Raw genomic sequence first — 26491 nt, forward strand, 5'->3', positions numbered from 1 at the left:
ATGCATTGGTTTCTGAGATTTGGTGCAGTCTTTTGAAAAGCCACCTTGCCTTGTCCTTGGATAGTTATTTCTTCCAAGGCTGTTATTCTGCTCTGGCCTTTTGACCACTCATGTCTCTTGCTGTGATTTATTCTAAGCCTGCTGCTTCTCATTTTCCCAAGTTTCCAGCCCTCTACTTTTGATGTGGGTCTTCCTTGAGGCTTGAATTCAGTCTGAATCCTGAACTAGTCTCTGAAGCTACTAAGTGGCCCAGTTCCTGGCTCCCTCCCCCATGACTGCCCAACCTGTCTTTCTCAAAATAATTCTTAAACTTCATTATGCTTAAGTGAGGCTTAAAATATATATATATATATATATATATATATATATATATATATATATATATATATATAATTTAGAGCTTCAGCCCCAAAGACTCTGTGTTAGTTGGTCTCAGTTAGTTCTTAGATATCTGCATTTTGACCATAACTGCATAGTTCTGTGATCTAATGACCACCTTTTGACATATGTTAACCTTCTTTTTGTTGATGCTGTGTTCCCTTAGGTAAGGAAAATGGACGAAGACTTCCAGTTATTCAGTCCATCATGGTGACTTGATATCCCATTTGGTAATGCCAATTGATCTTTTTGAAGTTGACCACAGAGGTTTTGCTTCATATGGAAGTCCTATACTTAGAATGAGCTTCCATAGGAGCATCATGTGGCTTGAGGTCTTACTTTCCTTCCTCGACTGTTTGAGAGATGAGCATAGGCTCACAGCTTGATTCTGGTTACTCAAGGCATCTGCCCACCTCCTTCTTCTTTCTATTCTTTGGAAAATCAATCAACCTCTTTCTCTTTCTATCCCTTTCATGGGTTCTTTCTTTCTTTCTTTCTTTTTCTTTCTTTCTTTCTTTCTTTCTTTCTTTCTTTCTTTCTTTCTTTCTTTCTTTCGTCTGTTTTCTTTCCTGTTATTCTCCTGCTCCTTCCTTCCTTTCTTTCTCTTTCTTTCTTTCTTTCTTTCTTTCTTTCTTTCTTTCTTTCTTTCTTCTTTCTTTCTTTCGTCTGTTTTCTTTCTTGTTATTCTCCTGCTCCTCTCTCTTTCTATATCCTTTCCTTCTTTGTTAAAAAAAAAATCAGGATTCTGGAAAACAAGAGCCAGAAATATATCTTGTTGGCTAAGAACTTCTGTTTTATGCTTCACAACAAAAAGGGAGAGATTCTCTCTGGCCTTGCACTGATTTCTCTTTGAAGACCCAGGGAAAGAAGTTTGACTTTCTTTCTCAATACTATTAATAATAGTCTCTGAAATCATATTTATTCTCTCTAATTGGTCCAACTTAGCTAAATGCCCATTTGTAGAACAGACATTTTTTTTCAGTAACTTTACTGATAAATTCATTGGTGAGATTCAAGTTATAAAGTCACTTTTGAAAAAGTTTTTGCTTCTCTGAAAATAAATTTAAGGGGGGAAACTATGGATTCATCTACTTGAGGTATTTATTCTCAGTTCAGAGTATGGAGTCAGCCTTGGATAAGCTTCTTAACTTCTTTCTGCCTCAGTTCCTCATGTAAGTAATGAGGATGATAATAACCCCTCATCCAGTACCTGACATACTATGAGCATCCAATGTTTACAGTACTAATGAGAGACTTAAATTCAGTGGCACATGGATTTTTGTTGAGAATGATTATTCCTTTTTTAGAAATATGTTTTAGGCGCACCTGAGTGGCTCAGTCGGGCATCTGCCTTCAGCTCAGGTCATGATCTTGAGGTCCTGGCATCGAGCCCCACATCAGGCTCCCTGCTCAGTGGGGAGTCTGCTTCTCCCTCTCCCTCTGCCTGCCATTCCCCCCACTCATGCCCTCTCTCTCCCTCTCTCTTCCAAATAAGTAAATAAAATCTTAAAAAAAAAGAAAAGGAATTATCACTTTATTAGGTACATGATGCTAATTCATTCAATCACAGTTTTGTTCTTTAATTGTATAATTTTCCAGGCTATGAAATATTGATACTCATGGAAGCCACTACTTTTGTCCCTGTTTAATTACATGGTAACCAGAGTGCCTGGGTGGCTCAGTTGGTTAAGCGTCCAACACTTGATTTCAGCTCAGATCATGATCTCAGGTTCCAGAGGTGGAGCTCTGTGTGGGTTGTGCACTGAGCATGGGGCTTACTTAAGATTCCTCTCTTCCTCTCCTTTTGCCCTTATCCCTGCAACTCGTGCACATGTGCTCTCTCTTTCAAAAATAATTAGTTAATTAAAAACTATATGGTAACCATGACTGACTTTTTAAAATCAATCTTCTTCTTGATATTAATAAAATAAGAAAATGGTCCTTATCAAATTTGGTATTTAAATGACACAAGTTCATATTATGGTAAAGAGAGCTACTCTGCAGAAATATAAACTTGAGTTCTATGGGTACCCTATCATAGACAAAAGACTAAACCATAAAGACTAAAACATAGTAGAAGACAAATACAAAGTATGATCAACCAAATAACAGGACTTAATCATAAACTGCTAATGCTATAAAAATATTAGTATATGTAAAGGACACTTGAAAAACATGAGAAAAATAAATGAACAGAATTACCAAAGAGATTGAGCTTACAGTTGCTAAGACTATAGTTGCTAACGAAGTGATTAGAATGATATGCTCTGTTTGGAGAAAACTTTCTTCTGTAGATGAATGTTTAACTTTAATGTTAAAGGATCACACTCATCATTCATTTGAATCTATTCTTTGACTAGCTTATAGATTAATAAGAGCATAAAATCTGAAACTATTGCCTGTTTTCAAATGCTGATCCCAACACTTTTAACCTGTGAAATCTAGGATATGTTGCTTACCTAAATTTGCTGTGGTATAGTTATCTTTAAATGGGGGCAAAAAAATAAAATAATAAAATGGGCAAATAATAATAATACCTCTTTGATAGGATAAATGACTCAATTTATATAAAATTCCAAGCAGAGTAGCATATTATATCATAGTAACTCGATACATGTAACTTCTTGGTAGTAGCGTTAGTAGTAATAGAAGCAGTAGTCATAGTAGCAGTAGCAGTAGTAAAAGCAGTCTTAGTAGTAACCATGGTGGTATGATTAGTAGCTGCAACATCAGTAGTACAGAGGTACAGATTATTACAACAACGTAAGCTTGTTGTTTTGTCGTTGACAAAAATTGAAAGAGCTCAACAAGCTGCATCTTTTTTATTGCACACGTTGTGATTACCTAGTGATTAGGAATAATAAGCCACTCCACCCAAAATGTATATGTAACATTAGCATACTTAAGAACTGGTTTTTGTTTTTCGTTTTTTAAGGCTAGCTTTTATAGTTTTATATTTGCCATCCCAAGTATAATTGCTTGGTTCAAGTAACTCGTGTTGTAGTCAAAGCCATTTAATCTTTAATTGTCTAGATTTTAGAAGCTTATTGCTTTTGCTTAAGCCTTAAGCAACTAAATTAAATTATATAACAATCTGTGGTTATAAAGCAATGGATCTAAAGTCTGAAGAGAGGCTAACAGTTTATTCATTGAATCCTTGTCCAACACTTGAATTCTTTTCACGGTGACACTGATTTGGTTCAGACAGAACATCCTTTGGTGTAGACAGCATTATCTATTCCATTTTTAAGCAGTTTGTTTTGTTAGAAAATACTTTCTTCTGTTGAACTTACCCCATGGAGCTACTTAAAACAAGTGCAGCATTTAGCTGTAGGACTTTACGTAATTGGAAATCTTCTCTTGTGTCTGTCACGTTGCTTTGTCGTACAGGTCACACAGTCTCATTTCTTCCGTGAGCCTCTTAATGATCTTAAAATATTGTTTCATCTTATCACTTGTCTTTCTTTTTGGAAGAGGTCCATTTTGTCAACCTTTATATTAAATTGTATACATCAACTACTGTCCTAGACAGTATTTCTCTCTGTAAATGAAACCCAAGGTCACATGAATTTCATTTTATTTTGTTTGTTTAACATTATATCTGCATCTATGTTACACTATTTAACTAAAATTAAAGTCTTTTCCTCATGTATTCATTTAACTTGCATTTTTATTCTCTTTTATACTTAGGTAGTTAATATATAGATCTGTTTTCAGGATTTTACATGACAAGTAGCCATTTGACTTTCCTTGGACATGCTTCCACTTTGACCTGCTGAGTAAGTCAGGGGACCTTTTAATTAATATATCCCTCTACTCATGTTGTCACTATGAAGTCATATTATAGTTATTACAGTAATATATTAAATTATGAAGTTTATTATCAAGTTAAACTTATTTTTTATTAAATATTTTATTTATTTATTTGAGAGAAAGGTAGTGAGAGAGAGCCCACTGAGCAGGGAGCCCGATGCAAGGCTCGATCCCAGGACTTTGGGATCATGACCTGAGCCCAAGGCAGACACTTAACTGATTTAGCCACCCAGGCACCCCCAGTTAAACATATTTTCTTGTTGATTTAAAATTTATTTTCTTTAAAATATATATATATAGAACAGTTAAAAATATTTACATTTATATTCTTAAGCCAAGAAGACTAGATTAAGAGAATAGAATGTCATCTAAAATATACAGATATACTCCAAAATTTGTAGTTTATAGCATCATAAATCTTGTAGAAGTTCACTATGGCATACTGTAATATTATCATTAGCATGCACATCAAGAACAAAATATACACCGTGATTTGTAAATAAACAGATGTTCTCCAAAAATAATGTGACATCTAGATGGGGGAAAATCCTCCATTTATCATATTTTAATTAAGTTTTGCACATATCTATTATAAGCAACAGTAATTGCATCACGATCTGAATTATTTTAAAACACTAAAAATTGCCTATAATGTATATAGTGCCAAATTCAAGTGACTATATTCAAATAATTTACTGAAATATTATGCAGGTCATGTTGCATAGTAAAATTTCACACATTTATTTCACAAAAAAATAATTTGCAGTTCAGGACTTATAATTTGATTTATAATAAATGAAATTTTAAAGAATTGTAGGAATTTGGGTAATTTGCTTTTGATGTTACCCAAAGGAAGGTAAATTTTGAATTCACTACTTACATTAACTCAAGATTTCTTTAGTATAAAGAGATCCAAATGGTAAAATAAAAAGGCAAGATGGATATTTATGTCCTTGTAAATAACAGAGGAAAAAGCCAAAATATTGATTAAAACAATTTCTAAATTGTTTGGGAAAAGATACCCAAATTGAAAGCGGAATATGATCTATGCACATAATTCTACTCATGAATTTCTAGGGATGAACAAGACCATTGATTTATTTTTGGTGTAATCAATGTAACTTCTTGAAATAAACACTTTAAGAGTTTACTCTGGGGTTAACTGGCATCCCCGGTGGTGCAGCGGTTTAGCTTCGCCTGCAGCCTAGGGCGTGATCCTGAAGACCCTGGATCGAGTCCCATGTCAGGCTCTCTGCATGGTGCCTGCTTCTCCCTCTGCCTGTTTTTCTGCCTCTCTCTCTCTCTGTGTCTATGAATAAACTTTTTAAAAATCTCAAAAAATAAAAAAAAATAAAATGAAAGTTTACTCTGGGATTAAATAATGCGGCTCAATACATTCATAAATGTATTATACAGAATATGTTAGTATATATAGATTATGTATACGTTAATTTGGATATGACATGTGTAACTATATATATGGTGTTGAGCAGAGTATGGTACAGCAGTTATCATTCTGAAAAAAGAAGGGTACTTATATCAGTTACCAACCCCAGGACAGGACTCTACCTCTCCTGCCCATTGCATCTTGGTATTGCAGTCACCAAGGAAAACAGTGAGTCGAGCACTGGATGGAACAATGTTTACTTACATAAAGAAGAGGCAGAGCAAGATGAACCTTAAAAAATGTGCTTAGGTCTAACATGGCCAGTGGGTCTCTTCCAGCAAATGTTGCGGGGCAGTTTGTCTATGCCCAGCATTCCTGTGCTGCAGTGGAGTGACCCCGTGCACTCCCCATGGAAGACTGATATAATACTGGGGTTGACCAGGTGCCATATGATGCTCATGCTTCAAGCAGAGACAAAAGAACATCCACTGAGCCTGAAACAAGTAAAGGTATCCCCACACAAGAGGATAAGCCCAGCACAGATTATAAGGGCTCATGATTAGTGAGGCAGTGTTGCAAGCCTACCCAAGACCAATTTTTACATGGCCAAGTGTTGGGAGCCAAGAGACTGCATGCACTGGAACCACCTTTCCCAATGTTTTGTACATCAATAAAAAAATGATGGGATTCCAAGGTTGAAATTAAACTAGATTATAGATGGGCATTTACATGTGTGTAAGTAACTGGGATAAGGCAAATGGAGTACAATAGAACTGATAATAATAAAACAGACACTGCTGAAGTATCAACTACTGAGGTAAAAAACAAAAACAGTCATTACCAATAACTTAGGATACCCCCTTCTCCATTCTTCTTGGATAACATCTTTCTGACTCACCCCCTTCCATTACAATCATCCCTTTGTGTTAATCTTTCTCCTGACTTTTTTTTTTATTTTTATGTTTATTATTTATTTTAGAGAGAGAGAGAAGATGATCAGGGGTTGGGGGGGTAGGGAAAGAGAGAGAATTCTTCAACAGACTAGCCACTGAGCATGGGACCGGACTCAGGGCTGGATCCCAGGACCCCAAGATGATCATCTGAGCCAAAATCAATGGTCCACAGCTTAACCAATAGAGTCACCCGGGCACCTTCTTACTCTAATGTGTATGACTTGTTTACTTTGCCAGTTGTTAAACTTAACATAAATGGACTCTCAGTGTATATACTCTTTCATGACTCCTTCCTTTCCACATTATTTTGATATTTGTGTTGATTCATAACAGGATTATTAAATTTGTGTCATTAACGTGCAATAGTCAACTACCTATACATAACTTTTATGTATCCATCTTTCCATTCATGGACATTTTATTTGCCATTATTTTAAAATAACAAAATTTAAACAAAACTTTTTTGATTTTTAACATAGTTATCTCCTAGTACTCATGTTTAAAGGTTTCTTTGGGTTATAAATCTAGGAGTGAAATTGCTTGATTGTAGGACATATGAATGCTCAGATTTCTTAGGTAATGCAAAATATTTCCATAGCGATTTTTTAAGTTTACACTCTTACCAGCAGTGGATAAGAATGTCAGTTTCTCATTATCCTTGCAAACATTTGATATTGACTAGCTTTTACATGTTTGTCAATTTGGTAATTGTGAAATGGTATCCTGTTATAGTTTTAAAAATGTGCATTTTCTTAACTGCTCTTTATATGTTTATAGGCCATTTGATGTCTTTTTTTTTTTTTTGGATGTCTTTTTAAATTGAATGTCCATTCAAGACTTTTGCCTATTAAAAAAAAATCTTTTGTTTGTCATTTTATTTTAGATTGGTTACAGTTTTTATATAGTGTCAATATTAATCATTTGCCTGTAATATTTTCTTGTGGTTTGTGATTTTACTTTTCATTCTTTTTATGATGTCCTTCATGAAGAGAAGTTATTAATGTAGTTGAAGTTAACAGTTTATTTCTACATAATTTGTACTTGTGTGATCTTTAAAAAAAACATTTTATCTCATGGTGATAAAGATATTATATATGCTCTCCTAAAGTTTTATCATTTAACTTTATATTCAAATTCTTAATCCAGTTGGAATCCATTTTTTTTACTGGTGTTTCATTTCACTTTCTTCATGCAGATTTGAGACTCCGTTTTTTTCATGCAGACAGCCAATTATTTCCTGGGAAGTCTATCTTTTCCTTCACTGACGTGAAATGTCCACTATTACATATTAAGATTCCATATATGCTTAATTTTTTCTAAATTCTCTATCCCATTCCATATGTCAGTTTTTCTATTTCAGTAGCAAAACCATCGTCTAAGATGCAATAAGTTTTTATTTTCAGTAAGTAAATTCTTGTTATATTTATAATTGCCCTTGGGGCCATGTAAATTTAAGAACAAGTGTGTCAAATTCAATGGAAAACATTGATGGGATTTTCAATGATACAGTATTAAATCTTAGATCAGTTTGTCAAGATTTCATATCATTGTAATATTTATTATTTAAAAAATGTGTTGTATATTTCTCCATTTACCTAAGGTATTTTAATGTATTTCTATAAAGCATTTTCATCTTATCCATAAGGGCATATATATCTTTTTTTAAAATAATATATAGATACATATCAATTTTCATTATTATTGTAATTGGTGCTACTAATATCTTTGTTGATGTCATAGATATTTTTTAAAAGATTATTTCTTGGGAGGGCACCTGGGTGGTGCAGTCTATTAAGAAGCTGATTCTTGGCTTCAGCTCATATTGTGATCTCAAGGTCTTGGAATCCAGCCCTCCTGCAGGTGGGGCTCTGTGTCTGCATAGAATCTGCTTAAGACTCTCTCTCTCTCTCTCTCTCTCTCTGCCCTTTTACCCCTAAAATGAATAAATAAATCTTTAAAAGAAAGTGGCTTTTAAAAAATTCAGCATATTGCTGAACTATTATTCTATCCAAATATTTATTTTGTTATTATTATTTATAGATTCTTTTGGCTTTCAGGTATTTTATAATATATTTCTAGTACATAACTAATTTTTAAGTGTACATATTTCTGTTTTACAAAGATATTAGTATTATACTCTTGAGTTTCTTACACTAGTGTTCCTCAAATGTATCTAATCCAGGTTTACTATTTTGTGAAGAAAAATATTCTTTTCATTATATTTAGGAAATTCATAGTTAATATAACCTAATTGCATAAATTATTTAAAATATACTTCAGTGCTATAATTAATATATGAAAAAGAAATTAAGGGAAATTATATATAACGATAAAGGTACTCCCTTTAATATATAAATTCTCAAGCAAAATATATGAGATCTAATTTAGTAATAAGATACTTGCCTTAAGCTCATGAATCTAATGTCATTAATGTGACAGCTTAAAACACTGACAGTAATGCTTTGTATTAATGATTTAAATATCAAAAACTTGGTGGTCTTTGGCAATCTGATTTCTGAAATGGTTAATTGTTCAGGACTATTAAGCAGGACTATCCTGCTTGCTTTCCTTCTATTAAATTCTAATAGTGTCTCTGTATGATTTAATCACCAAAAAGTGCTTCCCCAAATTCTCAAGGAGCACTTTTCTGTAGAAGGTACTACTGCCCCTGTTGGGAGTAGCCACAAGTCCCTGCAGCTGAGACATGGATGTACTTTGTAGAAAAAGGATTTGGGTGCAAATTATACTCTGTAAGTCTGAAAATGAGTAGGTGAAATTGTTCTCTTAGGTATCATATATGAAGGAACATATGATTAGTCATATTATTCTGTAAGAATATGAGATAAATAGAAACCAGAAAAAAAGCCTGAGATTTCCACCAGAAATCTTCATTAAATATACTCTGAAATATATGAGATGGTGTTATGTATATTATCGCCATAGTAAGTGCAGTGATACATAATATACTACTTTTCTTATATCTCCACTCAATACTGGTTGATAATATCAAGCAAAATGCAATCCAAAGAAAGAAAATCTATGAGAAGACTGAGAAATGGTACCTGAATTACTCTTAATGGTTTGAGTTGATCCAAAGGCATCACCTAGAACATAAAAATAAGGATGGACCACATATATTCAGGCAATTCTCTATGAATATTATTTATTTCTTTATATTTTGCATCTGGGCAAAATCAAAAATAAGAATTAGGCAGCTGAGAGATTATATTCTTCTATAAGAATTGCCAATATTGTGTGTTTTTGTTGATTATAATAATGAATAATGTAAAAGGAGTTCAATTACATTTTTCCCCCCTCTTGGAGAAATTGGTCTTTTTATTTTCTCTGAAGCCACTATGTGATCAGCATAACTTACTTCATAAAATCAAATTCTGATATGCCTACAGCAGATAAATTTACAGAACTATTACTATGTTAAATGCAAAATCATTTTATGTTGTGGTTATAAGTTCAGTCAATTATGAAGTAATCTCTGGAGCACATATTCATGCCTTTGGAGTGCCCCACCTATTACTACTTCGAAATCATTTTAGTTTTCTTTTAACCTTCCTTTACACTAGCAATCTGCAGACTCTGGGAAATGAGATTCATTTTTTTTTTTTCCTTTTGACATACTATACATGTAGGAGCTCCAGAGTCATATCATTATATCTAGGATGACCAATTGCTTTTTTCTGAGACTAGTAATTCAAGATGTGGCCATTTGAAGGACTAAGGAGAATAATGATGAATTTTTCACATGTTCATTGTCTATTTTCTTGCTGTGAAAATGTTTAAAACAGATCTACTCCAGCTCCATAGACTGTCTCATAGAATAGAATCACGAAAAGATGCTGTAAAAATAATACTAAGCTATTTACTCTAAACTGGCCTGATTATAAGAGATGGTAATGGAGCTACCTTAGGGTAACACTAAGATAGTTGAAATCATACAGGTACAAATAAACACACACAAAATATCTGAGAAAAAAGACAAAATGTGGCCAGCCTAGTGTTCAGTTACCTACAGTTCACTGATTGATTAATAAATTAGAGTTCCGTTTGCACTTAAAATTGTCAAGGCTCATTGAATGCCATTTTACGTCAAGCATTTTGTTAACAATTGCCTTTAAAAAAATGGTTGAGATTTTCTGTTACTAATAAATATATTATACTCTGACAGGTTTTACACTCTTTTGAAACTCCATCTCAACGTCTCTTACTGAGTGTCTAGACACTAGAGAGACTCTAACAACCATAATTAAAGAGACATCCACATAGCATATATGTGTTACGATGACAAAATATATATAAGCATGACTTTAGTTAATAAAAGCAATATGTGTTGTTCTCTGCATAAAACTCTAATTTGACATGAATGTTCCCTATTTAAGATTTTAAAGTATAAATTGGGTCGGTCATCTGTTGAAAACATTTGCCAGAATGCCCATGAAAATAGAATAGAGATCCAATTTCCTGTGATGGCATCCACAGCCCTCCACATCAGACCACTATGTCCATCAACCATTTTCTTGACCATTCTTACGGCTCTTTATTCTTCTATACCTCAACCAAAGAGAATCAATTCTTAATCCCCAATGTCTGCACTCTCTCATCTCCATTTCTTTGCTCAATTCAGTCTAATTTAACGTCAACCAAAACAAATGAATTCCTATTTTGTATTAGGTTCTAAATGAAGAAGATTCAAGTCGGCCAGTAGCTAGGGACCTGGGGAGGAACAAAACAAGCAGAAAATACATTTGTCATTAGAGCTAAAAAGTGTGTTTAGGGTGAAATATAAACAGAACTTATCTGAGGACAAGGACTATTCTAGTCCTCATGGGGCAGCTACATAAAGCTGATGAGCAATTTTCATCTTACTTTAGTTTATCTTTAGTTACCTTTATCTTTACTTTAGTTATGGCTTCCTAGCATTTGTAGTTTTAGTCAAGCTAATTGTGAAAGATGTGTAAAAATCAGGGATGTAAGTAATGAGCAAAGAGTCTTTGCAGAACAAAGATGAAGGCTATGCCACAATATGGCGTCTCTGGGAAACTACCAGTAGTTTGGTGTGTCTAGGATAAGTGTGGTGGGGGAGAGGAAGAGCTAGTAATTGGAGATGGGGCTAAGAGAGAAACTGAGTCAAATTGATAATAAACATTTTCATGACTTACTAAAGGGTTGTTATTGTACTTTCAGCCACTAGGAAGTGTGACTTGATGTTCTTTGTCTCCTCGAAAGATCACTCTCACACAATGTGAGATGGAGTTCAGAGTTAAGACCCTGGTGGTACAGAAATAGAGTATTGAACAAATTTCCCAATTCACTCTTCCGTGTCTGAAATACCCTCTGTCTTCCAGCTCCATATGTTGGAATCCTAACTATCTTTCTAAGTCTGGCCCAAATGTTACATTTCATGAAGTGTCTTCCTAGATCTTTCTTCTAACAAAATATTGTCCCCCTTTTCCAGTTATTCCCACAACTTTTGTTCCCTCCCTCTTTTTCTCTCTAATCTTCATTTTAGCTCTTGAATTAAAATTTGCATAATGCTGTCTTTTCAGCTAGGAATGAAAATAGTAGCTACTCAATAAATATTTGCAGAACTGGCACTTTTCACTAAGTTTTAGAATTCATAGATTTACATTAAAATCTGAAAATAATGGACTGTTTAAAAGAGAAGAGAGGTTTTGGAAACTATATTCACATATATAGCTTATTAATTGTAGATGTTATTTATATTGTAGTTTTAGGTTTGTTTCTGTTGTTATTTCACTAGCTCTCTGCAATGTACCAGTTGGGGAGGGAACCTCCTCTTCTGTCAAATAATTGTTGATTTAGAAAGCAAAGACAAAAACCAAATGGCCTCTCAATTTACTTACTACATTAAAAAGAATGTAGGCAAGCATAAAAATAAATTTAGTTAATAATGCTTTCTAGTAAATTCATTTCCATCAGATATTTGAATTACTTTTTCTTGAGATGAAGAAGAAATGTGAATCTTATACCAAAAATAGATTGTCCATAAAAGGCTGCCTTGCCTCTGAAGCATTTTCCCCTAAATCTAGGATCTTGTTGACTTAAGCTAATTACCAATTGTCATGTTCTGTGGTAACAGATCTGCCTGTCTTCACTTTGTATAACAGAATCATATTTTTATATAAGTGTTTTAGAGATATTCTTTGAAGTTATATTAAGTTCCATACTTAGAAGTAATTAATATTTATGAAGCCTAACCTAAGCCTATTTAAATTGTTTCCCAAGTATCTAAAAAAAACACAAAATTAATTTTTTTCATTCTCTTATCTAAACATTAAGATCCTGATGGTGAAGATGTAGAATATTGGACAGATTTTCTCATTTACCTTAACGCATCTAGAATACCCTCTGTCTTTCAGTTTAGTCTACTGGAAGCCTGGCTATCCTGGTGGCCCTCCACATTTCTAAGCTCCCAGAAACTGCAGTGATTTAATGAGGCAAACGAATCAATGCTTAAAGTGAATGATTTCATAGCCATTTGGAGTATTAGCAAAGACCTGGCACACATCATTGGAATTTGCAAGATCTGTGAATTAGTTTGAGCTACTGATTATTCGGGTAGCCCACTCTGCAGCCAACTCTTGCTTGTGGAAGGAAAGAAAAAATAATCTTGATCTAATTGGTTTAAAATGGTTTTATATAGCCAAATATTTTATTTTGATTTAAATGAAAATTAAGGATTCTGATCGACACAGTATATTGAACACATGATGATAATTTTGGAGAAATGAACAATTTGTTACCACTCCTGTCTATAAAATGGGAAATAAACGATTGAATTCCATTCCCTGGTTTCTATGTGAGTACTTAAGAATTCACACAAAGCAATTTACACCAGATGTACAGGGTGCATCTGTACTTATAATTACCAAAGATCATATGTCAGAATGTTTTATTCTATAAAATAAGAATATTTTAAAATATAAATATTCCAATTTTTTATTTTCTTGGTACACTTCTTTTCTTTTTTTAAAGATTTTATTTATTTATTCATGAGAGACACAGAGAGAGAGAGAGAGGCAGAGACACAGGCAGAGGGAGAAGCAGGCTCCATGCAGGGAGCCTGACGTGTGGGACTTGATCCCAGGTCTCCAGGATAGGCCCAGGGCTGAAGGTGGCACTAAACCGCTGAGCCACCCGGGCTGCCCTTATTTTCTCATCCATACTTGATTTAAGGAACATCATAATATTGTACATTTAGATTTGTAAAAGTGCATTGAGGGAAAAAAACACCTTCTTTTACTACTTTTTTTTTACTAATATGCCATGATGTTAGTGTTAATAGAAATCGAAGTAGACATTTTGGTTGGCAATATCAAAAATCTTAAAAGATCAAGACTCTTGTAACTGTACATGTCTTTGATTCATAAATTATTCTTCCAATAATCTGAAGGAAATAATAAAAATGCAGACATTTAAGTTATGATACATTGACCTGATGGAATATTAAATATTTTACTTAAAAGTGTAAATATTTTATACAACATTAAGTGAAATAAACAGTGAGGAGAAGAATAGCCCAATTTATGTCTGTGCATATTAACATTTATTTTATTTCAAAGACCAGAAGAAAAAAAAAACAGAATGTTAATAGTAATTATATTTATGAGGTTTTGATTTTTTTCCTTTTTGTATTTCTTTATTATCCAAATTTTCTGTGTGTATAATATACATAGGATTGATTTATAGTATACATAGGAAAGTAGATAAACCCCAGATGTGCAACTTAATGAATTTTTGCACAGTAAAACACATTATTTTCTGTGTTCAATAAGTAGAGCATTATCAGTTCCCCAGAAGTGCCTCTCATGCCCCACTGTAACTTCTGTCCCCCTCTAAACAAAACCACTATCCTAACATCTATCACTGTAGATGCATTTTGCTGTTTCTCAGTTCTGAAGAAAGGGATGTACCTTTTTTTTTGTTTTTGGCTCATTTCATTCAACAATATGTGTATAACAGTTGCCCATGGTTTTGTGTATATTATCCCATTGTATGAATGTATCACAATTTACACATTTTACTGTTGGTAACCATTTGTATAGTTTTCAGGATTTGGCTAGGACCGATACAATTTCTATGAACATTCTTGCAAATATACTTCCCTTAACATATGTGTAAATTTCTCAAGGGAGTAAATTTGCTGGGTCATGTTATGTCTATATTCAGCAGAAACAGAGGGAGGGAAGGGAAGGGGACATAAGGGGAGGAGAGTGAGGGAGCAAAGAAGAAAAGAAGGAAGGAAGGAAGGAAGGACAGACCAGAATTTGCTACATATGCAGACAAGCTTGCTGTTCACATAACTTGGGCAGTATTAATGGTCATTGATCCCTGGTTTATCACTTATCTCCATCTCTTTCATTTGGTTCTACTCTGCTGGTAAGGTTGAAAAAAGCTGATGACCTTTTTTTCTGTATTATTTATAAAGCAGATCTGTCTCTTTGATTCTCTGTACTCTGACCTCACCTTGACTTCTGTTAGCAGTCACTAATGGGAAAGGGATTGTCTGTGCCAGTATTATGATTTAAAGGTGAATGATGACATGTAGATGAACCATTATAATGCAGGTTTTAAATGCACAAAATTAGTTGTTGTTATTGTCTTTACACAAAGTCACAATTTAGAATCCAGAAAGAGAAAACTCAGAGATTTACCTGATCGGGAAAACAGGGTACAGGACAGAAGAGGTGAAACCATATGCATGATTTGAAAGGAAAAAAATAAACACTCTAAAAATGACATTAAGGGCATAAGATAATGTTCTAATTTCTAAAGCTAATTTTTAGAACCCAAAATGCTGCATGCATCTTTTTATAACCACATTCACTTTTCACAATGCTTCTTTTGATACTGAAAAGCTCAGCCTTAAGTTTTTGGAATGATCAAAATTAAGAACATGATCTTCATTTTTGTTGGCCCAGATATCTGCTTTAACACTTCAAACATTCTTTTAAAATATCTCACACTGTATCAAAAATAACTTTCCTTAGCCACAAAGAAATCTGAGAGCTCTGTCAGTCAGCAAGCCCATATGTAAGTGAGAAAGAAATGTGCTGCTTAGTTTACATGACAACCTGTAGATCAAAGCACAATAAATAAATAACAGGGAGTCGCCTAAGTCTTCTATTTCTTTGGGAATAAACATTGAATATAAATACTTTGAAATGGAAGATGGAAGATACTGTTGCTATCAGTGTTGGAAGAAGATCGAAAATAAAAGTCCTTGGTAAAGAGAAATTATAATTTTTAATATAGAATTGTAACGTTCACCAAAAATGTAAATCAAATGTAGTACAGATTGGTAGACTAAAAATAAAAGGTTTTGTCCATCACTGTAGAAATCTAAACATTACTGTGGAAAAAAATGAGTTTTGAAATTCAAACTAATCATAAGCAATTTGTTTGGTTTCATTTAATTAGTTTAAGAAATCATTTTTTATTCATTAACACATATTATTTAGTTCAAATGAACCATGATTTATAGGATTAAAATCTAAGTTGCCTTTTTCCCTCCCTGAGGAGTTCCTATCCTTTCTTTACAAAGGCCCAGTATGCTTTCTTGGTAAATAGAAGCATTACCCTTTGCACAGGGTTTTATTGCCACAGTGGTTTGAATTCTTCATGAGTGGTTCCAATTCTCATGGTAGTTTCTTCCTTTCTTTAGGCTTCAAACTTTAGGATTAATAAGCTTTCTAAAAGACATATCTAAAGGAGGAATTTCCTCCCTTTAAAGAAATAAGCTCAAGAGAGAAGTTATTTTAGGGAGGGCTCAATTAACTTACATTCACTCTGCTCTTGGCCTACTTAGGAGCTATCGAAGGAAGGGCAGCCCTTGTACCCGTTTCATAGGAAGTTTGCTCACATTGAGAGGATACCCACAATGTCAGAGGGACAGAATTTTATAAGAAATGTCCCAAGTGCATTTCTTATTTAATTGGACCGATATTTTACAGAACCCAAATCTAGGTTGTTACTTCTAGAAACGCAGTAGTATGGCTGGTGACTAATCTTGTGCAGAATATGGTCATTCCTACATTGGATTCTACCTCAAGTACTCTGAAAACTACTCTTTGCTACCTAGGTAAAAGAAGAATTAACTTGAAGAAGAGTATGCTTGCCATTCTGGTAGGCTGAAAATTAATAGGAGGCACTTGAGATTTGTAGTGGAAAAACTGTATGTAGAAGTAAATATAACACAAAACAATTTAAAAAACAAAATTTTTCTTTAAAGTTACTATACTTAACTTTCATTTTAAATTATATTAACTCTTAGGAAACAATTTTGGACTCAATAGCAAGGAAAGAGCTTTCCAGTGTTTGAAAGCCCATGATAATATAGAGCCTACATAAATTATACATGTGTTGGTAATATTTAATCAACCAGTATGTCATTAGTGACCCTTGGGCAAAGAGAATTATTTTAGCATTGATTAAGGAAAAAAAGAAGGTATGGGTTCAGTAACCAGTATGACAATAATCAGAACTTTGTGGGAGGGTCATGTAATTTGGGGGGAGATCTTAAGACAAGTTCATTCTCTGTTTGATGTTACAATCATGGTCTATGATTGTAGTTCATGAAGATGTTTAAGAAGCACCAGATACTTCTTTGCAGTAGAATGAAGTAGTTCAAAATAGTTAACCATGGTTTTTTTTCATTGTTGTCTTTGTTATCTCCTAATATATTTTTTAAGTGTAGCAAGATTAGAACTATGCACCAAAGATGTGAAATACTACTTTTCATGGTAGAAACCTATTAAACAATTAGTTAACTAATTAATTTAAACAATTTAACCTATTATCCTCCACCTGGATGTGAAGTCCCTCTGAGTGATTCAGTGTCCTCAAGTTTGTTCCCTATACTTTGGGCCAAAATACTTCAACCCATTTCACATAGAACACATAGAAATATTTATATGGCAATCAAGAACAAATTGGAGAGAATTTGGAGTATCTATATACAGTTTGCTGAAAAACAGAATGCTATGTTTTCTTGATACTATTAATATAAAATGTGAAACAGAAATTTTAATATTGAAATTATAAAACTATGCAAATAGAATATTTTCATTTCAATGAAAAATCAACTTGGTTTTGTAACTATAATATTTAATATGTTTTGTGTCTTTGAAATAGTTACTACATTTTAGATACAGAGTTTTTGACAATGAACTTTCAAAGTCATCATAGTCACTGGACAAACTGAACAAATGAGTAAATGGTAGCAAATGTCAAGAAAATACTATCACTTCTTTTTTTCTTCTACCACTTCTTTTTTATTTAGCAAAAAGAACTGTCTTACTTTTATTTTTTTTTCAAGATTTAATTTATTTATTCATGAGAGACACAGAGATACATAAGCAGAGGGAGAAGCAGGTTCCATGCAGGAAGTCAGATATGGGACTCCATCCTGGGACCCCAGGATCACGACCTGAGCCAAAGGCAGACGCTCAACCACTGAGCCACCCAGGTGCCCCACTTTCTTACTTTTAATAAGAATTCAGGTAATTTGGTCTCCGTAAATGAAATTTAATGTGTGATTACTTTTTAAGCTTAAGAATGCCTTCATTTTCTTCTTGACAAATGCAACATTGAAATTAAAATTTGAAATTTGAATTGAAATATCTGGTGATAATGTGAAAGGACTTCAAATTCAATCCAGTTTTTTCCATATCAAATATTGCCAGAGAAGCCACTACTCTTGATAACCTTTTAAGATTCAGTAAATTTATTTTGTATTTATAGTTGATGAACTATTTTTACCCTGATTTTTTTCAAAACTGAATTTTTACTTTGACTCCATAAACTTTGTTTATACTTGTTGATATAATTTCACCTGGGCATTGCAAATTTGTAATTTATTTTATTGTGCTTCTGGAAAATATCAAAATGAGTCTTTCTTCTAAAGCCAACAACTATCCTCCAAAAATTGTTTTCAAAGTTACTTGCTCATAAATTCTTGAAAAAATTCTTCCTCTAACAATGCACTTTGGTGTGAATTACCAGAGAGTTTTCTGGTCCCCTTTCTTCCTATCAGATTCAAAACAGAAATGAGTTCAGTGGCCTGGATTGCATTAGATTAACTATTGTGATGTTATCATTTAATGAGTAATTCAGATGGATGAACTTTTTATACGCAAGATTTTCTGTGAGGAAAAAATATGTTTATATGAATATCAGATTTCCTTTCTATCAGGTATCTAATTTACTACACTTCCATAATATTTCATATATTTTAAGATGTTCACTTACCATTTTGAATACTTTATCACTGATATTTTTATTTTGCTACTTATTTGAAGAATAAATCGTGTCACACTAAACTTACATTCTAACTAGGGATATTAGCAAGCACAATTATTAACATTTACTGGTGTATGAAGTGTAAACTTTCTTTACTGATGCCATAATTAAATTATCATCGCACACATTTTTAAAAAAAATCAAAATGTGTTATTCAAAAGTGGCACCTTTTCTATTTACTTTGTTCTTAGTCCCAAATAGTGCAAGCTTGGAAAGTGAGTAATTCTGTAATGGTGTAGCACATTCTGGCTTCAGCTATAAACTGTCAGAATTTGTGATGTGTCATGCTTGAACAGGTAATGTTGGAACTCAGTCATGGAGAATTCAGACATTTTCTGTTCACTATTTGTTGTAAAAATTTGAAGTGCGTCTTTCTGCAAAGTATTTTGGTGTATAAGATGTCTGCATAGTATTTTACTCTCATTATATGATTTGTTACTTTCTATATTTCCTTAAAAATTAAATATTTAGGGGATCCCTGGGTGGCTTAGCGGTTGAGTGCCTGCCTTCGGCCCAGGGTGTGATCCTGGAGACCTGGGATCAAGTCCCACATCAGCTCCCTGCATGGAGGCTGCTTCTTCCTCTGCCTGTGTCTCTGCCTCTCTCTCTCTCTTTCTTTCTCTCTGTTTCTCATGAATAAATAAATAAAATCTTTAAAAATTTTTAAACATTTAGGCTAATTAGAAGAAGAAATGTTTAGGTATAAAATTTCAATTATACAAGATGAGTAAGTTCTAAAGATCTACTGTATAGTGTAGTGCTTTGAGTTAACAATACCACACTGTATAGTTAAAAATTTCCTACACAGGGGGCGCCTGGGTGGCTCAGTGGTTGAGTGTCTGCCTTTGGCTCAACTCAGGATCCTGGGGTCCAAGGATCGAGTCCCATATCAGGCTCCCCCACCATGGAGCCTGCTTCTCCTTCTGCCTGTGTCTCTGCCTCTCTCTGTGTGTCTCTCATGAATAAATAAATAAAACCTTAAAAAAATTATGTTAAGTGTTCTTCTCTCTCTCTCTCTCTCTGTTTCACACACACACACACACACACACACACACACACACACACGAAAATAATAAGAAAATAGAGTCAGAGCTTTCAGAGGTGTTGGATCTGTTTACGGCACAGATGTGATGATAGTTTCATAGGTGTATACTTATCTTCAAACTCACTAAGTTGTACACATTAAATGTACACCATTATATATATATATATCAGTCATACCTCAATAAAGTGGTTTTAAAAAAAGAAGAAATACTTGTGCAAATAAATGCATATGTGATGTAATCCTCATTATATTACCCAGTAAATGCTTTGTACTCCTTTTTCTGTACCATGTTTTGTCTTCTGAATCTCTTGAATTCTCACCTTTAATTCTTCTTTTAAAACAGAAGTCTCCGTTACTGTGGTATCATAGTCAGGGATCAATGCAGAAAACAGAAAATACTGATATTCTTTCAAAAAGAAAAAAATTTAACTAATGGAATAGAGTGCTCTACAAACTTGCTGGAAGAGCTGGGGCCTTGATAATGAGGGAGCACCTGCAGGATTGGAACACAGATCACCTCTGTCGCTGTGATAGGAGATTAAGAATCCAGTACTGCTGCCTCCACCACAGTGGGCTCTCATGCCAAGTTGCTGGTGCCTAGATGGACACCTGTAGCACAGAGAGCAGCAAATGCCTGCCACCTTCTCTTGCCTTTTGAAGGTCATGCAAGCACATCTACATGAGGGATCCCTACTGATATCTAGAACCCTCGCCGCAAGGAAATCTGGGAATGTAGATGCTAACTTTACAACATGTTTAACTACAGACGGTCCCCCACTTATGATGCTCTGACTTACAATCTTTCGGCTCAGGATGCTACAAAAGCACTATGCACTTGGTAGAAATTAGATTTCGAATTTTGAATTTTGACCTTTTCCCAGGCTAGCAATTCTCTCTTGTGATGCTGGGCAGTGGCAGTGAGCTACAGCTCTCAGTCAGTACGGTATTTAATAAATTACATGAGATATTCAGCCGTGTAGTATAAAGTAGGCTTTTGTGCTGGATGATTTTGCCCAACCGTAGTCTAATGTGAGTTTTCAGAGCACATTTAAGATAGGCAAGGTTAAGCTGTAATCTTCAGTAGGTTACATGTAATAAGTGCATTTTCAACTTACAGTGGTTTTATTAGAATGTAACTCCACCATAAGTCGAGGAACATCTGTATAAGCAAGTTGGTATGGTAGTTGAGAGAACTAACTCAGCAACTTCTACAGTCCATACCTTCAGCTATTTACATTCTTCTGCAGATGACTAAACTTCCAAATAGAAATGATAACAATTTGATCTAATCTTAAATAATGTAATTATAGCATATATCCATGTTTCTTTCTCTTCCCAAAACTGGAGACCTCAAAATCCCGTCAGTAACTGAATAAACCTCTGGAGCTGTATTCAGGCTCTTACAGTTTAGTTGCAATCTCAATTTCCCATCCTATAAAATCTTTAAAAATGTAGGGAACAGGGAGAAGAGGAAAGTTGGAAATTGGTTAATATATACAAATACATACAAAACAATGAAATGAAAATAATATGGAAATCTTTCTCCTCTCATTTCTGCGACTGGTCACAAAATTATAATCCATTTGTACAACTGTTGTACGCCTTCTCCTAGCACTCAGTTATCTGCAATTTTCTACATGGTAGAGTGACCCAAACCTTGATTTCTTAGGGATTTCATCAATTGGGAGAAACACAATTTTCTATAAAATGAAATTTATATAAATTTAAATCCTTAAAGGTGCTCTAGGCATTTAGAACTTCAAAGATTTTGCATGTTTGTTTTCTTACTTGTTGGTGTAGGTTGTCTGCATTCTTAAAAATTTTTAGAATTAAATTATAATAAAAATGTCAAAAATTAAGTATGAATTAGCAGAATAAAATTATTACTAGTTTTTTTATTTAATAAGTTTCTGAAAATTTACAAATCATATATTCCATATAGTTTAGTGATCAAATGTTCTGAAAAATCATTTTTCTTAGTTTTATGATCCATAGTACCTTAATGAGTTTACTCATTTAAATTGTATTCATTTTTATTTGTTTCACAAAATTTTAGAACATGTTTAATCCTTAAAAATTAGAATAATATTATCAATTTCAAAGTTGTATCAGAAATCAGACAGCTGGGTGGCTCAGCGGTTGAGCGTCTTCCTTGGCTGTGGGATCGGGAGCCTGCTTCTCCCTGTGCCCGTGTCTCTGCCTCTCTCTCAATCTCTGTCTCTCATGAATAAATAAAATCTTTTAAAAAAATTGACAACAATATCAGTAAAAACAGCAATTTTACTGAGCACCAATTCAGCACCCCTCTTGCAACAGGCACTGTGCTAACTGAATACTCTGTAAATATTTCTGAGGGTATAGGAGCGCAGGCACTGTAAGGTGCTGCTTACCGGAATATGCCTTATCTCACCTCTTCTCAAAGTCAATATGGGCCCATGCTTCAAAAGTCTTAAATATATGCATGCATATACCTTGACCCTGGGGGGGAAAAAAAAAACCTGTTTAGGAAATTTGGGGCTTGTGTAGTTCAATGAATTTTAATACATATGTAGATTCATGTAACCACCAACACAATAAGTATACGTCAAAAAACTCTTTTGTGCTATTCTTTTATAGTTACCCTCTCCCCTCCACAATCTCTAGTAACCATTGATTTGTTCTTCAATCCTTATAATTCATCTTTCAAGAATACTCTATAACTGGAATCACACAATATGGAACCTTATTTCACTCAATACAATGTGTTTGAGATTCATCTAAGTCTTTGCATTTATAGATTGTTTCTTTTAAATGCTGGCAGAGTATTCTGTTGTATAGCTATACTATTGTTTGCTTATCTGTTTACTAATTAAATGAGATTTGGGTTGTTTATAGTCTGGCAGTTATTAACAGAGCTGCACAAACAAATATTTGTGCACAGGTTTTATGTGAATATAGGAGTGGGGTTGCTGAGGCAAAGAGTATGTACATGTTTAACTGAGAAACTATCTAATGCCAAACAGCAACACTGTTCTCAAGGTCTTCATTCTCACCAACAATGTAAAGACTTTCAATTGCTCCACATCATCACCAACACTCAAGGTTATATTATTCATTATGGTCTTCTGATAGATGTGTAGTGTAGTGATATCTTATCATGGTTTCAGTATGCATTTATCTAAGAGTTAATGGCATTGAATGTCTCGTCAGGTGCTTATTGCCAGTGAAATATCTGCTCTTGTGTTTTGCTTGTTTTTTTATTGTTTTTTTATTGTTGGGTTTGAAAGCTCCTTATATATTTTGGATACAGCTCTTTTGTCATATATATGATTTGTAAATATGTTCTACTAGTCTGTAGCGTGTGTGTGTGTGTGTGTGTGTGTTAGAAAAGGTTTATTAGAAAGTTCTCTCCCTGAACTAGTGTAACGTGATACAGTACTGCCACTTATTGAAACCAACTGGAAATATGCTTGCTTCCAAAGTGGTCCTTGTGCAAAATGTATAAAAACAGTTTCTGGTGTGATTTGTGGTCTGCCTCTGCCTCTTGACATGCCAAAGCATCCCATCAATGGCTATGAATACCTGTTTTCCAGATAGGGACACCGAGGCACGAAGCTAGCTATTGCACTAGTGATTGCCCAGGATAGTGACTGTTAGGAGTTGCCCATCTCTGCCTGGCCCAGGTAGGAGGTTAATGGGACAGAGGCCAGTGGGGCTGGGGGGCAGGTCTTTTGGTGTCTGTCCCAGCCCCTGAATAGGGGACAGAAAATGTCCAGGGCAGGATTTCAGTGCAGTGGAAAACATCTTGGGGGCTGTTAAAGGTCTGGAAGGCAAAATGTCTCTGGGAGAGGCAAAGACTCTGCTGCCAAGCTGGGAGGTAGATGACAAAAGGCAGCTGCTGGTGAGAAAGCCTGATCTGGAGGCCAAGTCAGCTCGCTGTGTTCATACTTGTGGGCACCTGGGGTCATCTTCCAGCTGGCTGCCTGGGATTTGAAGATGTCTAGCGGCAACAGCTAGATCAGGGAGCTGAGGCTGGTTGGCATGAGCGGTCTGTTCATCCTCTCCAGCTGCACCCTTGCCCCCACCCCCCCACCCGGTGGTTGGCGCACCCTCCCCCCTCCACCCGGCTCAGACTGTTGGGCAGGGCAGCCGGAAGAGGAGGGCACTATGCTAAGCATTTTGTATATTGTTAATGCTTTCATCATTAGAGATACATGGAGTAGATACTATTATCATCTTTATCTATAAATAGTTTATAAAATATGAAATTGAAAGCCAAAAAAAATGTCAAGTAACTTGCCCAAGTCATCTCAGCCTACAAGGGGTAGACTGATAGTCAAACTGGAGAGTGTGCCTGTGGGATTGCCTGCCCTAAAGCACAGCGTTCTGTTGTCTCTCCATTTACTGGTAAAATAGACATGAGGGGTAATGCAGAGTGGGCCACCTTAAAGAAAAATAGAAGAATTCTAAAAATGATATTTTTTAATGGAGAGTGTTGAAAGGCATCTCAAGCAGAACATAAACTGAAAAGTTACCATCCAAGGACTCGAGAAAATACCATTAGTAACTGTGTACAATAGCCATTCATGTGTACAAGTTGCCCTATTTTTTCTGTGTTTACACAGTCCCTATTCAAGCAGGAGCTATTCTCTGCAAGCTGATGTGAAGTTTGGATTGAATATAAAAGACCTAAATTTATAATCAGAAAGAAAAATAACTTCAATCTTGGAGAATAAGAACAGTGGTTAAAAGAGTCAGACTCCAAAACACAAAGAAAATTCTATTTAATCTGAGAAAGAAATAGAACATGACATATTTTTATTAAATGCAGGAGTAGAATTTAATGGAACAACTAAAATAAACTTTATACTTTTATTTGCAGATTACGTAAAACTGCTCACAACAATTGACGGATACTAAATTCCGTGTTGCCCAGAATTATTTGTTTTCACATATTAGTTAATGAGTTTGGAAATTGGTTAGGGCCTATTTTTTGACAGTATATGTATTAAATAATTTTTTTTTCTCAAACTGCATTAGATGATTTTCTTGTAATTTAGTTGAATGCAAAGAGAAAAACAATGAAGCTGTTTCTGGCAGACCTGGCTGTAATAGCATCTTTGGAGACAGGCATGATAAAAATATATGAAAAAAGAGGAAATAAAGTGACACTCATGTTGGTATCTATAAGGACCTGAGATTAATGTGTCTTACATACATTATGTGTTAAGTCACAAATATAAAAAGGCATTGCCTCTTCTCTCCTACTTGAATATTTTCATCAGGTGTTGATGCAAGTCTATTTTCACCCTTACTGTGTTTTAACAAAAATTCAGAGTTTAAGGTCCAATATGTGTTTATATAACAATAGTATATCTAGCTTGAATTAATCAACTGTGGCAGCTACTTAGCTCATCAGTTCATTCTGGGTGCTAAGTATATGTAGACAAGTAGGGGGCACTCTGCCTAGATTTCTGTCAAAACTCAAATGATTTCCAAATCTTTGTGAAGATTTAAAAAAACTGAGAATGGCTGATGCAACAGTAATGGCATGCAACCAAAACATATGCAGTTACCAGAGCACAAAACAGGGCACCAACAACAAGCAAGATAATGCAGAATCCAGGTTTTTATTTCTAATTTCCTGTTTATACAGATTTGAGACTAGGGAAATGATCTCTAGGATTCTGGTCTGGTCTATAGCACCCAAATTTTAGAACCTCTTCTCTGTGAGTCTGTGTGTGTGTGTGTGTGTGTGTGTGTGTGTGTGTGTGTTTTCTGGATGTCTGTGTGTCCCACACTGCTCTTATTCTCTGCTTTTTTGAGACATGGTCTTGACTTTTTCAGGAGATTTCAAGTCTGTGCTTTATGTAGAATTATCAACATAAAACTTTATATCTGTCTTGGATTTTTTTGTGTCTCATGCTAATTAGGGGAAATCTGGAATCTAACCAGCCAGTGGTCTTCTCCACCTTTATTTCTGCTACGTGGTACTGTTGTGAAACAAGTTGAAAAGAATCCTAAATCAGGCTGAAACCTGAACTATCATAACATGTCAATATCTCCCCTGGTTTCCATAGATCAAGGATGTTTAGGCATTTTGTTCTTTGTGTCACTTGAACACCATTTATTTATAAAGCAGTTATGGTAGCCTCTTGAATAGACCAATTGAAATAAATTATAATTAAAATAGATACTGTATTATCAAGGAAGCATTTTCTAACAATTTTTTTTCCAGGACTTTGTTCTCCATGTGATCCAGTATAAATGTACATCTTAGTGAATGAATACAGTGTGGAGGGGTGCATAGTCAAAATGGAAGGGAATAATTATATGCATCTTTAGCAGATATGCCCTTTGTTTAATCTAAGCTATTTGTTTCAAGATGAAGAAATCCAACCCAAGGTAACACCAAGAATCAGAGTTTATTATAAGGACACATACCCATGGCTTCCCAAGGATACTCTTCAAGAAAAGGAGAAATAGTATGATGTCTACTTTTCAGGAAGTGTATGGAATGTTTTAAAATTAGATCATGTGGAGCCTCACTCTAGAATGGTGGATTGTTCTAGGTATTTCAGGAATTTTCCATCTGCTGGT

General features: G+C 34.5%; 1 protein-coding gene and 1 long non-coding RNA gene across 7 annotated transcripts in view; one reads left to right on the top strand and one right to left on the bottom strand.

Moving 5' to 3' along the window:
* ROBO1 (roundabout guidance receptor 1) overlaps window positions 1–26491 on the top strand; it is a 1129252-nt gene that overhangs the window by 296587 nt on the left and 806174 nt on the right. The window lies entirely within an intron of this gene.
* Window positions 3525–26400, bottom strand: LOC140621841 (uncharacterized). The gene is made up of 4 exons (XR_012021568.1): window positions 26336–26400; window positions 22303–22390; window positions 9594–9635; window positions 3525–3919 (listed from the first exon to the last, which is right to left on the bottom strand). It is a non-coding gene; the product is annotated as an uncharacterized lncRNA (long non-coding RNA).

The sequence above is a fragment of the Canis lupus genome, chromosome 30 (assembly GCF_048164855.1).
Source record: "Canis lupus baileyi chromosome 30, mCanLup2.hap1, whole genome shotgun sequence".
In the NCBI taxonomy this organism is placed as follows: Eukaryota; Metazoa; Chordata; class Mammalia; order Carnivora; family Canidae; genus Canis; species Canis lupus.